Genomic DNA, 11507 nt, shown 5'->3' with positions numbered 1-11507 from the left:
AGTCTCTCATAATTTTCAATCAACAAGTAGTCACTGAGCTCATTCCATATGCACGAAAAGACTCCAATGAGTTCTACATCAGTGTCCAACTTGCTTATGAGGTTTGAGTTCGTTTAAAATCTAAAATTAGGTTCTTTCGTGAAGTTTTAATGAATTTTAGTAGTGCTTTTGCATTATTTTAAAGTTCACACGATTTTCTAAATTCAGTTTGTTTTGAATTTTTGTGAGCGGTCTATATTTTGAATTTAGACTTATCATTTTTGGTAATTTTAGACATTATTTATTATTAGATATTTTATTTTATTTTACTTAAGTTAGATGCAGCAATAAATAGTTATAATGCTCAGACTTTCGCACAATCACTCTCATCCCCATGTTCAAAAGCACTAAAATTAATACTTTAATCATGTTCTTGACTCATGCGTCTTTGATCCTTGGACTCGAAGATAATGGCCTTCTTCTTTTTAATGGCGGGGCCAGTGCTACAAATTGATCAAGGAAAAGTCTTCAATTGCTCTTTTATTTGTAATACAAAGACTGCCTCAAAATGTTGGACCGACTTTGGGTCTTCGAACATATCACATCATCAATTTTTTTTTTTTATTAAGAGTGATGTTATTCACTTTGACTAGCTTAGTTTAAGAGTGGTTTGTACTCGTACATCAGACATATATATTTTAAACCTGAGTATTTTTGCACCTTGTAAGAATCGAATCTAGTTAGGGTGTCCGAGTTTATAGTTTGTCCCAAGAGAATGAATCCTTATTTACTGAGTCACCCGTGGAGGTTATCATTCTCTTGTTCTTGTGCATTAATCAGAATGATTTATATCATAAGGTATCTAAGATGGTAAAACAAAATTCTTGTAAACAGTCTCAAGTAATTGAAATAAGAGTTATCGGCTCCCTATGGAGCTCGAAACCTATTAAACTAATATTTCGGTGGTTAGAAAACATAACTTTTGATTACTCTCTCTCAAAATAGAATTCTTATAACTGATCTCAAGTAATTGAAATAAGAGTTATCGACTCCCTATATAGCTCGAACCTCATTTCCCTTTTGAGTAGAAGAGATCCATTGGACTAATACTTCAGTGGTTAGAAAACATAACTTTTGATAACCCTCTCTCAAAACAATTCTTGTAATCGATCTCAAGTAATTAAAATAAGAGTTATCGGCTCCCAATATAGGTCGAACCTCTCTTTTTCCTTTCGAGTAGAAGGGACCCGTTTGACTAATATTTCAATAGTTAGAAAACGTAACTTTTGATTATGCGTGTCATATAATTTTGATAAACAATACTCGTCTATGTTTTTTTTCTTCTCTTGGTTGTCAATTTCAACATTTCTTTGTCAAAGTGGGGTCAACTTTTTATTTTTATTAAATGATGGCGTGTAAGATTAATTACCATTTCAAGCTAATTACTTGAACACACCTTGGTGGTATCTTTCTATGACATACGTAATGTGTTCACATGAGCATAAATTATTGTTCTTGCTATAAATGTGTGTGCTAACCATCAAAATTAATTTTCCCCATGTTCAAAAGCACTAAAATCAATCCTTTAATCATGTATAATCTTCACAAAAATCCTTACCGACAGAAAAAAAATGCTCTCACCTCTCTCTACCTTTCTCTCTCTAACCAAACAGTCGTCTTCTTCCTTCTGCACTCCTCGCTCCCTTCCATGGGAGTGGGGAGCTGCTAGCTTCCTCCCACAGTTACACTAAACCTGGCTTGTTCGAATAAGTACGCTCCGTGGGTTTTGTTTACTCCATTATTTTTGGCCCAATGGAAAGGCGACATGTGACGAGTTCCAATGGAACTTACCATACTGAATTGCAACTCTAATAAGTTATTATTAGAAGCTATGTAATATTACGTAGTAATTGAAATCAAAAACAAGTGGGCAATACAATCCTACTATGTGGGGTTCTATTTTAAAAGGAAAGAGGTGGGACTTGCCACCTTTAAAGCAAGGGCACACATCTTCCTATATGGAATGAATTTTTCCACACATGGCGAGTTCTATGAAACTTACCATGAAATATTTCAATACTTTTAGGAATTGTTTGTTTGTTATAAAGATTTTAGGGGGCCAAAGATTGTATATTCCTAAGTAAAAAGAAGACTTACCAAAGGTGGCAAGACTAAAAGTTGACTAAGCAAGGTAATGGGGCCGGATTTTCTCCTAAATTATAGGAGGCTTCAACAGATAATTTGGCTAAGTCAACTACGTGGCTAATAAGAAGGAAGTTGGGTGATGGATATATATATATATATATATATATATATATATATATATATATATATATATATATTGAAATACAATCCACGATGAAGAGCTGCTGAAATTAAGGAGTCCATGGCGCCATGGATTCCAAACTCAGAAACGAAAGTCTAAAGGAGGGAAGTTACCAAAAATTCAAGGAAACGTGGGTTTACAGAAGAATAAGGGACGTGGGGAATATCTGTATTTATGGATATATATTTATGTATATATATTTATATATCAGATATAACTCATGAAAGGGAAATCACTGAAAGAAGAGACCACGACGCCATGAATGGAATATTTCCCACGATGAAGAAGTTACTGAAATTCAGGGACCACGACTCCATCAAGCAAGAAGGGAAAGTCTGATTAAGGAAGGTTACTAAAATATGGAGATCATGGTCAGTAGACATGGGGGATGATGTATTCATGGATATATATATTTACATATATATTACCCATGATGAAGAAATCACTGAAAGAAAGGGGCCACGGTGTCATGATACAAAGACTAGAATGGAAAGTCCAACCAGAAGAGGTTACCTAAAGCCAAGGGAACGTGGGTATATGAATAATTTTTATATACATGCATGATCTATATAGAAATTATACAGAAGGAACGTTCTACAAAAAGGGAAGACTATTAGAAATCGTGGGACACTTGGCCAAACAAGAATACGTCAGTTGAAAGTGGTGGAACTTCATCTGGTAACTACCACTAACTGAGGGAGTGTTTGAAGATAATGGATGATATAGCTAAATTAGGGGAATCATGGTCTAAAATAAAAGAGAAGACCATGCATGAGGGAGAAGACTAAGGAAGACATAGGACAGGTGGCACGATCCGGACCTTCCAGGTAGAAGTTCTCAATTGCTGCTGGAAACCGCTGCCTTTCCATCTAGGCAGTTCCAAAACGTGGGAGAAGGCTTACAAGCATGTATTCAACCACCAAACCCACTATCTATCAGTTATAAATCATGGGAGAATTTGGTTTTATGCTTGGCAACATTTAAAGAAAGTTGAAAGATCATGGGGCACATGACAGTCCGAAATTTGGCCACGTAGAAGTTGCTGAAGCTGCCACACCAAGCTGCTGCATGCAAAGAAGCTCTATAAATAGAGCACTCAAGGCTAGTTTGCAAGGTTTGCCTGCCCAGCCTAAACAACACATCAACACAAGCACCTTTGCTTTTATGTATCTCTCATTTCAACAATGAATTTACATTATGTCTAAACTTAGCACTTTGTTAGTACATGTATTTCCATTCTAGCAATGAATACATATTATTTTATGTTGAGTCCAGCACTTTGCTATTCTATATAGCTTTAATTTCATGCGATGAATTTTCAGTCATGTACTCTTTTTGCTACTTTTAGCCAAGCACTGCACTTCAGTTATCTTAATTTCCAGTCCTGCATTTCAATTATTCTAATTTCCAGTCATGCACCTTCAATACCGTCTTCATTTCCATTAGTCATAGAATAGTTTGAAGCCCTTGTTCAAAGGAAAAAAAGACCCTTCGAATGTGGTCATTCCAGATCGTCGTATAATCGCCTGATCCCTACAACTTTCCAACTGGATAATCGTTTGGATTTTTCTACTTTGGAACTACCGTAGTTCCTGGCACGCTCGCACACCACACTATTCTACTCACACTTCTACTATTCTAAGCAATCCAAAAAGCGGAACCAGCGTTTTTTCGCGAGCCGAACATATTGGCAAGCTCGGCGGGACATCTAGACAGATTGTTCAATGGCCGGTGGAAAAAGGCAAGGCAAATCTGTCCAAGACCCTGCCAAAATTGAAGAGTTGCAGGCCAGTGACCTTCCAACTGAGGTTCACAGTTTGCACTTGATGAAAGTGACATGGTGGAAAAGTTTGCCCAAACCATGGCAAATGGACTTATCATGGATAATATCCGCATGATGGCCATGCAACAAGATAGGTTTGCACAAGACCAAGCAAGAGTCGCCCAAGACTTAGCCAGAGTTGCGCAAGACCAGTCTAAGGCTAGCCAAGATCATCAAAAAGCTACTCTTGCTAACGAACGGAAGTTAGAAGAAATGGTAGACCGAATCCAAGGTTCGAGTTTATATTAGAATGGACCCTTGGAAGCTCAAACCAAGGTTTGGCCCCTCGGCCAAACCACTCTGAAGGGTCTCAACAGTCGGCCTTCCAAGCTAATAGGCCGGCTACATATGTTGAAGGTAGTTATTCTCAACAGCAAGTGGGGCCATTCCCTTCAATTCAGCAGGAGGTGCAATCCTTTCCAATGGCACAGACCTACATTCCATTTGCACTTGTAACTACTCCAGTGGCACAAATAACTGTTCCACAAACGGTGCCATACCAACCATCCAGCAAGTTCAGAATCCTCTACCTGTGGCATTTCCATAGCAGACATGGCATGATCAGCCTGGTCAACCATGGCTATACCACATCACTCAAGTACAATAGAATGTTCTAACTGTGAGCATTCAGCCAGCCGCACCTGCACCTCCAAGGCCACATGTGGCAATGCGATGGCAGTTGGGGGGCAACCTTTTCCAAGGGAGCCCCTCCTAGACCAAGGGGGAATAAACCGTTGGAGGAATAACCTTTTTGATGCCAACCCACCACCAATAGCAGGTAGGGGGCATCAAGGAATTAACCAACCTTAAGAAAGGCCAGACAACAACTTTCCACAGCATATGGCACTTGATAGAGGCCAGTTTGTAGAATTTCTCCAACAGCAATTTGGCCTAACTCGAAGCCTACAGAAAGCCCTATCTGGAGTTCATCGACGAAGTTGAATATCCAAGAAATTTCATAATTTCATAATTCACGGCATTCAATGGAGAGGGTGAACAGTCAACATTGGAACATATCAACCGTTTCACTATCCAATGTGGAGGAGTAACAGCCAATCCATGGCTGAAGGTACGTTTGTTTCTAAATACATTGATCGGCTATGCTTTCAGGTGGTATTCCAACTTGTTAGCCAACTCCATCCAAAAGTTGGCAGCAATTTGAGGACTTGTTCCATACTTAGTTCTACAGTAACGAGCCTGAGGTATCCATGACAGATCTTTCCAGACTTCATCAGTTACCTGGAGAGTCGGTGATCAGTTTCCTTTCTAGCTTCAGAAGGGCTAAACACAAATGCAATTTCTCCTTGCCACCAGAAGAGTATGTTAAAATGGCTATCAATGGCTTGGAATTTGAGCTTCGTAAGAAGTTTGAAGGAGTACATTTCCATGATTTATTTAATTTGGCCAGCAGAGTGGCTAAGTACGAAGACTTCCTTCGCGAAGAGCAAGACCGTAAGTTTTCTTCCAAGGGTACTTACTATCGTGATCCTAACTATGAGGTGTTTAATATGGAAACAGAGGGAGATTTGGAAGTTAATATAACTGAGCTCAACATAAAGAAGGCCTATACTTGTGAGGCTTTGCCAAAACCAAAATCAGCCACGGCCAACTTGTAAGCCGCCTCTGGTTCCAAGTGGAAGGGGGCAGACCCTTCCAGAAGTTACTCATATGATATTTCTAAAGCTGAGAAAATTTTTGATTTGCTCATGGTTGACAAACAACTGATCTTTATAGCAGGCTACAAGATGCCAACGGCTTTTGAAATGACCGAGAAGGAGTATTTCAAATTCCACAATGTTTGGAGCCATTCCACTAACAATTGCGTGGTTTTTCGTAATATTGTGCAGAAAGCAATTGAAGATGGCAGGCTGAAGTTTCCAGAAAAATCAGAGGTGGTGGGTGTTGATGGAAATCCTTTCCGCAAGGTCGTTTCAACGAACGTTGCTTCTATGGTTCCAGAACATCCTAAAAAGAAGGTGGACTTGACAGGTCCAACAGCCAGTGGAAAACTAGAACTTCCTATGGTAGCAGCATCCATGGAGAAAATAGTGGCTGAGTTGGAAAAGCAACTCCGAGAGGCTCAGATTGCCTTAATTCAGCAAGGTTGTTGCCCCAAGTGTAAAATTCAAAATGAAGGTTACCAAAGAGATTTTTCAAAGGAGATGTTTTCCAATGACGACCGAGGTCAGAAAAGGAAGATATATGACCGGCTAACTTTCCAAAAGGTGAAAAACACAGTTATTGTAACTATTCCAGAGAAGGAAAGCCGAGTCTATACAGAAAAAAAGGGCAGCAGAAAGGAGACCAGAATTCTTTTCAAGGAGTTTGGAAAGGAGTAAGGTTCCTTATGAGGCAAGGCCTCATCCTAACAGAAGATATGAAAGCAGCAAATGGCGTGGCAGAACCTCTGAGGGTGACAGCTATTCCAGGCCAAAAATAGCCTTAGAAGTATGGGTTAAAAAGGGGAATGAGTATCTCCAGCCAAGAATGGTTAAGCCTCCCATCTCGCAAAGTAACAGGTGGGAAAGGCTTGATCATCCCAAGTTCCCTATTCATGATGATTCATATATGACCTGTACATAAAAGCGAAGGCAACAAAAGAAGAGGGCTAATAGAAGTAAATTATGGGAGAAAGACCATGGTTGGTCCAACTAGCCAAAGAAGACTACTAAGACATTAGATTTGTCGGAACTTCCAGTTAAAGGAAAGGAAAGAGATCTTGATGACTTGCAAGACCTGGATTCAGAAGTTAGAAATTCTTTAAAGATAGATGGCCCTCCTACAAAAGAGGAAACAGATTTGGAAATCTCTAACAGTTCCAACAGCAGCAAGAAAATTTGTTTTGGCAGCCTTCCGGGTGAGTTTACTTGCAATATGGTAGTGATTCTTCCTTTATTTTTTGAGCCACAACCAAACCAGCCAACTGCAATGGAATGAGATGTAGTAGACATAAGTCCTCCCTTGGAAAGCCCTGGACAGTCTAGCTCCATGCCATTTATAATTGAACCGAATAAGGGTATCCATATAGAAGAGGTTTTTGAAGGCGAAGCTGAGCATCTCCAGCAATTAAAGGGAGTTATGATTGAAGAAAATAGTCCCATAAAACCAAAGAAAATTGTATTGGAAAAGCCACCATATGGCATGACTCAGTAGCTCAAACCTTTATATATCAAGGTACTGGTGGAAGGGAGGCCCATGGCAAGAGTTCTGGTGGATAATAGTTCAATATTGAACGTTATTCCAGTCAATGTCATGCGTATGCTTGGAAAGTCACCTAAAGACATCATTCCAATTGATGTATCCATTAGTGAGTTCACGGGAGGAATAGTGAAGACGCAAGGAATTCTACTGTTGGAGTTGACAGTGGGAGATAGAACTTCCACCATAACCTTTTTTGTCATTGAGTCCACAGCGGCCTATAGTTTATTTTTAAGCCGCGAATGGATTCATCCAAACTTTTGCATTTCATCTTCACTCCATCAAATGTTAATATTTTGGGATGGAGATAAGGTAAAAGTAATGGAGGCTGATAACTGGCCATTTGTAGCAAGGGTCTACCATGCAGATGCCGAACTATATAGCGAAGAATTCGTTCTTATCAGATTTATTGAAAATGATAGGAAAGGCCGTCCAAGGAAGGTCACTATGAGACGACCTCTCACAGAAGAAGATGTAAGGGAGCTCTTCCAAGGAACATCAAGGCCAACAGTTCTAGCTAAGGCCGGTGTTCAGCACTACATTTCAGACAAAAGTTTTTATAGAAGGGAAGCCTAAAGAAGATAGAATACTTGGCCAGGCGGTTAATTGATGCCTTGCCAGGTTGAAAGCATATCTGGCTGAGCTACGGCTGGAAAGGACTGCAGATGGTAGTACTTCATTTTCAACCAATGTTTTGGAGATTATGGAAGATACTAAAGACAAGTTAGATGTTATCCAACTAACAGACTTGAAGGCAGCACCAGTGAAGCTTGATGATCTTAAGGTCAAAGTGCAAGATCCGCTTTTTGAAGTTAATCTTGGAACGGAGCAAGACCCTCAGCCTACCTACATGATGAGCGCTGAAAAGTGCGTATTTAAACCCCTTAAGCTTAGGCATTCTAGTACCTTTATTTATCTTACTTTACCGTTTTAAGATTGATTTCATATTATTTCCATTTTCAGGCGCTTATCCCGAAAATAAGCCAACTCAGCCAAATAAGAGCTTAATTGAAGCAATTCTGGGATTAAACAAAGAAAGGAGCAAAGTGGAGAAAGAAAGAAGCAAATGAAGCCAAAGGTGACAAGCAGCAAAGTTCGATCGATCCAAGTTCAAGGTTCGATCGATCGAACAATGATCGATCTCAGCACTTTAAGATAAATCCAAGCCTAGACCCAAAAGCATAAATTCCAAAAGTTCGATCGATCCAACACCATCCTTCGATTGATTGAACACTTTTGTCCTTATTCAAATAATTGATCCTATCCACAGCTGTACCACCCACTAACCACTTTTGTCTTTTTCCCATAAATATCTCTCCAAAATATCTCGGATTTGTCTTTTTCCAAAAAGCTCAGCTAGTTAGATCGATCTAGCCTAAGTTCGATAGATCTTAGCCAGTTCGATCGATCCAAGTCCAAGGTTCGATCGATCAAACTTCCTCCAGTGCGAAAAAGTTAAATTTTCATCTCATTGAAAGTTGTCCTTTATCCAATCATTAGGGAATATTGTGTGCATGACCCCAACTCACTTTAGGTGTCATTTTGACCTACCTATATAAGGATAAGGATTACTTTTTACAAAGGAGCCAATATTGTTTTCATATCATCTCTTGGAGAGGAAGCTTAGAGGAAGAGGAGACTAGAGACACCATAGGAGATTCTTCATCAACAAGGAACAGATTTTAACCATGGAATTAGCCCTTGAGGGTTGGAGCATCATCACCATGAGTGGCTAGACATCCTCTTGGGGCTAGAGTTAGCCCCAAACATGCTTTCTATATCTTAATCTTATGTATTATTGAGGGATTAGTGTTGTAATTAATGTTTTGACATTTTAATATATTTAAATCTTGTTTATTCAATGATTTATATGGTTTAATGCTTTCAATTGATCATTTCATTCTATCCATATGTCTGTGTATGCTAGAATAGATGTTCATGTGCTTGTCTCTAGATTTTGTGTTATTGATGCATGTCTATGTGTATTGATGCTATAGATTTTGGGATTGTCAAAACAAAGTGCTTAAATGAATGCTCTTGTGATTCTCTTGATGGTTCATACTTACTCTTTAATGGATTGTGCCTCTCCCCTAGTTTATTTTCATGCTAGTAATGTAGATGTAGTGTAGTTGTAGTATAGTGCTAAATGGGAGGACAATCGATGCTTGTTGTTTGATGATCCAAGCTTTTGAATGCAAGTAGCATATGTCTCTATCCTTGTGTTATATTTGGATTGTGAGCTTAATGAAATGATTAATGACTTATTTTGATCTATTGTGCCTTTCACATGTTGTTTAGACAATACATGCTTAACTAGTCATCATTGCTTATTGAATCAACCAAACACACACACACCAATATTGCAACACACCATTTGCCCTCATTAATCACTTGGTAATGATATAGAAATGCATTGCTTGGTGGTGATCTCTAAACCCCAAGATCTCTCTCTCTTACTTACTCTTAATTGCATTCTTTTGCTATCACTTAGTTTAATTTAGTTGTTCTTTAATCAACCAACCAATCATTTGTTTGATCACTAGACCTACTAGCCCTAATAACGATTCCACAACATTTCTCGATCCTCATAATCCCTTGGGACGATCCCTACTCGCCCTAGCTATATATATAGTGAAAGGTAGTAGTGGCTTCTATAAATGTAAAACTCTTGGTCCTCGCCTTAATGCACACTCTTAAGCTTGTGGTGTAGCGACACTCAAAGAGAACCAACAACACTACATTAGTAAGCTTTTGGAACCAACCTTTAGAGAAGAATTGATTTCCTTATTCGAAGAATACAAAGATTGCTTTGCATGGACATATGAGGAAATGCTAGGACTTTCTAGAGAGCTGGTAGAGTATAAGTTGCCAATCAAGGAAGGTTTCAAGCCTTTTAAGCAGCCTCCAAGAAGGATATCCCAGGAAGTTGTTCTATTGGTCAAAGAAGAAATAGAAAGGTTACACAAGGCTGGTTTTATAAGAACTGCCAGGTATGTTGACTGGATTTCCAACATAGTTCCAGTTAATAAGAAGAATGACAAGTTAAAGGTATGTGTGGATTTCCGGAATATAAATCTTGCAACTCCAAAAGGTAAATACCCCATGCCTGTTGCTGACCAGTTAGTAAATTCTACTGCCAAGAATGAAATTCTTTCATTTATGGATGGACATCCGGGTACAACTATATTTACATTGCAGAGGAAGATATTTCTAAGACAGCCTTCAGATGTCCAGGTTCTATTGAAACTTTTGAATAGGTTGTCATGCCATTTGGGTTGAAGAATGCCGGAGTGACATATCAAAGGGCCATGAATGCTATTTTCCATGACATGATCGGCCATTTTCTGGAAGTCTACATTAATGATGTAGTCATCAAGTCCTCGGCCAAAGCACAACATCTCCATAATTTAAAGATGGCTTTTAAAAGAATGAGGCAGCATAAATTGAAGATGAATCCCTTGAAGTGCACTTTTGGGTTTCAGCTGGAAACTTCCTGGGTTTCCTAGTCCACCAAAGGGGTATTGAGATAGACCAAAATAAAGCAAAGACAATTATTGAAGCAAAGTCGCCGGCTACTAAGAAAGAACTACAAAGATTTCTTGGCCAGGTTGGATATTTGAGGAGGTTCATTACCAACCATGCTGGAAAGACTCATTTTTTCTCCCCATTGCTAAAATTGAAAGGTGTTGAGGAATTTAAGTGGACGGAACAGCACCAGCAAGCCTTTGAAGGTTTGAAAAGTTACCTGGCCAACCCTCTAGTGATGATGCCTCCAATTAAGAAGCAGTCTTTAAGATTATACTTATCGACCGCTGATGAATCCATTAGAACTCTTCTAGCTCAGAACAATGAATGGAGAAAGGAGCAAGCCATCTATTATCTAAGTAGGGTGCTCACTCCAGTGGAATGTAGGTACACTTCCATTGAAAAGTTGTCTTTCCTTATATTATGCAGCTATGAAGTTGAGAACCTACATGTTGCCAGTAGCTGTGTATATCATTTCTCAAACAGATTTGATTAAGTATATGCTTTCGAGGCCTTTGATTACTGGGCAGATTGGAAAGTGGTCGTTGGCCTTGATGGAGTTTTCTTTCAAATATATTCCACAAAAGGCGGTCAAAGGAAGTGCAGTGGCAGAATTTCTAGCAGATCATCCTTTCACCAAGATTGATTCTGAAGTAT

This window comes from Cornus florida, unplaced genomic scaffold, assembly GCF_030987335.1.
Source record: "Cornus florida cultivar Cherokee Brave unplaced genomic scaffold, ASM3098733v1 CherokeeBrave_3.0.0_Hap2_Chr09, whole genome shotgun sequence".
In the NCBI taxonomy this organism is placed as follows: domain Eukaryota; kingdom Viridiplantae; phylum Streptophyta; class Magnoliopsida; order Cornales; family Cornaceae; genus Cornus; species Cornus florida.
Note: the sequence above shows the minus strand (reverse complement) of the source record.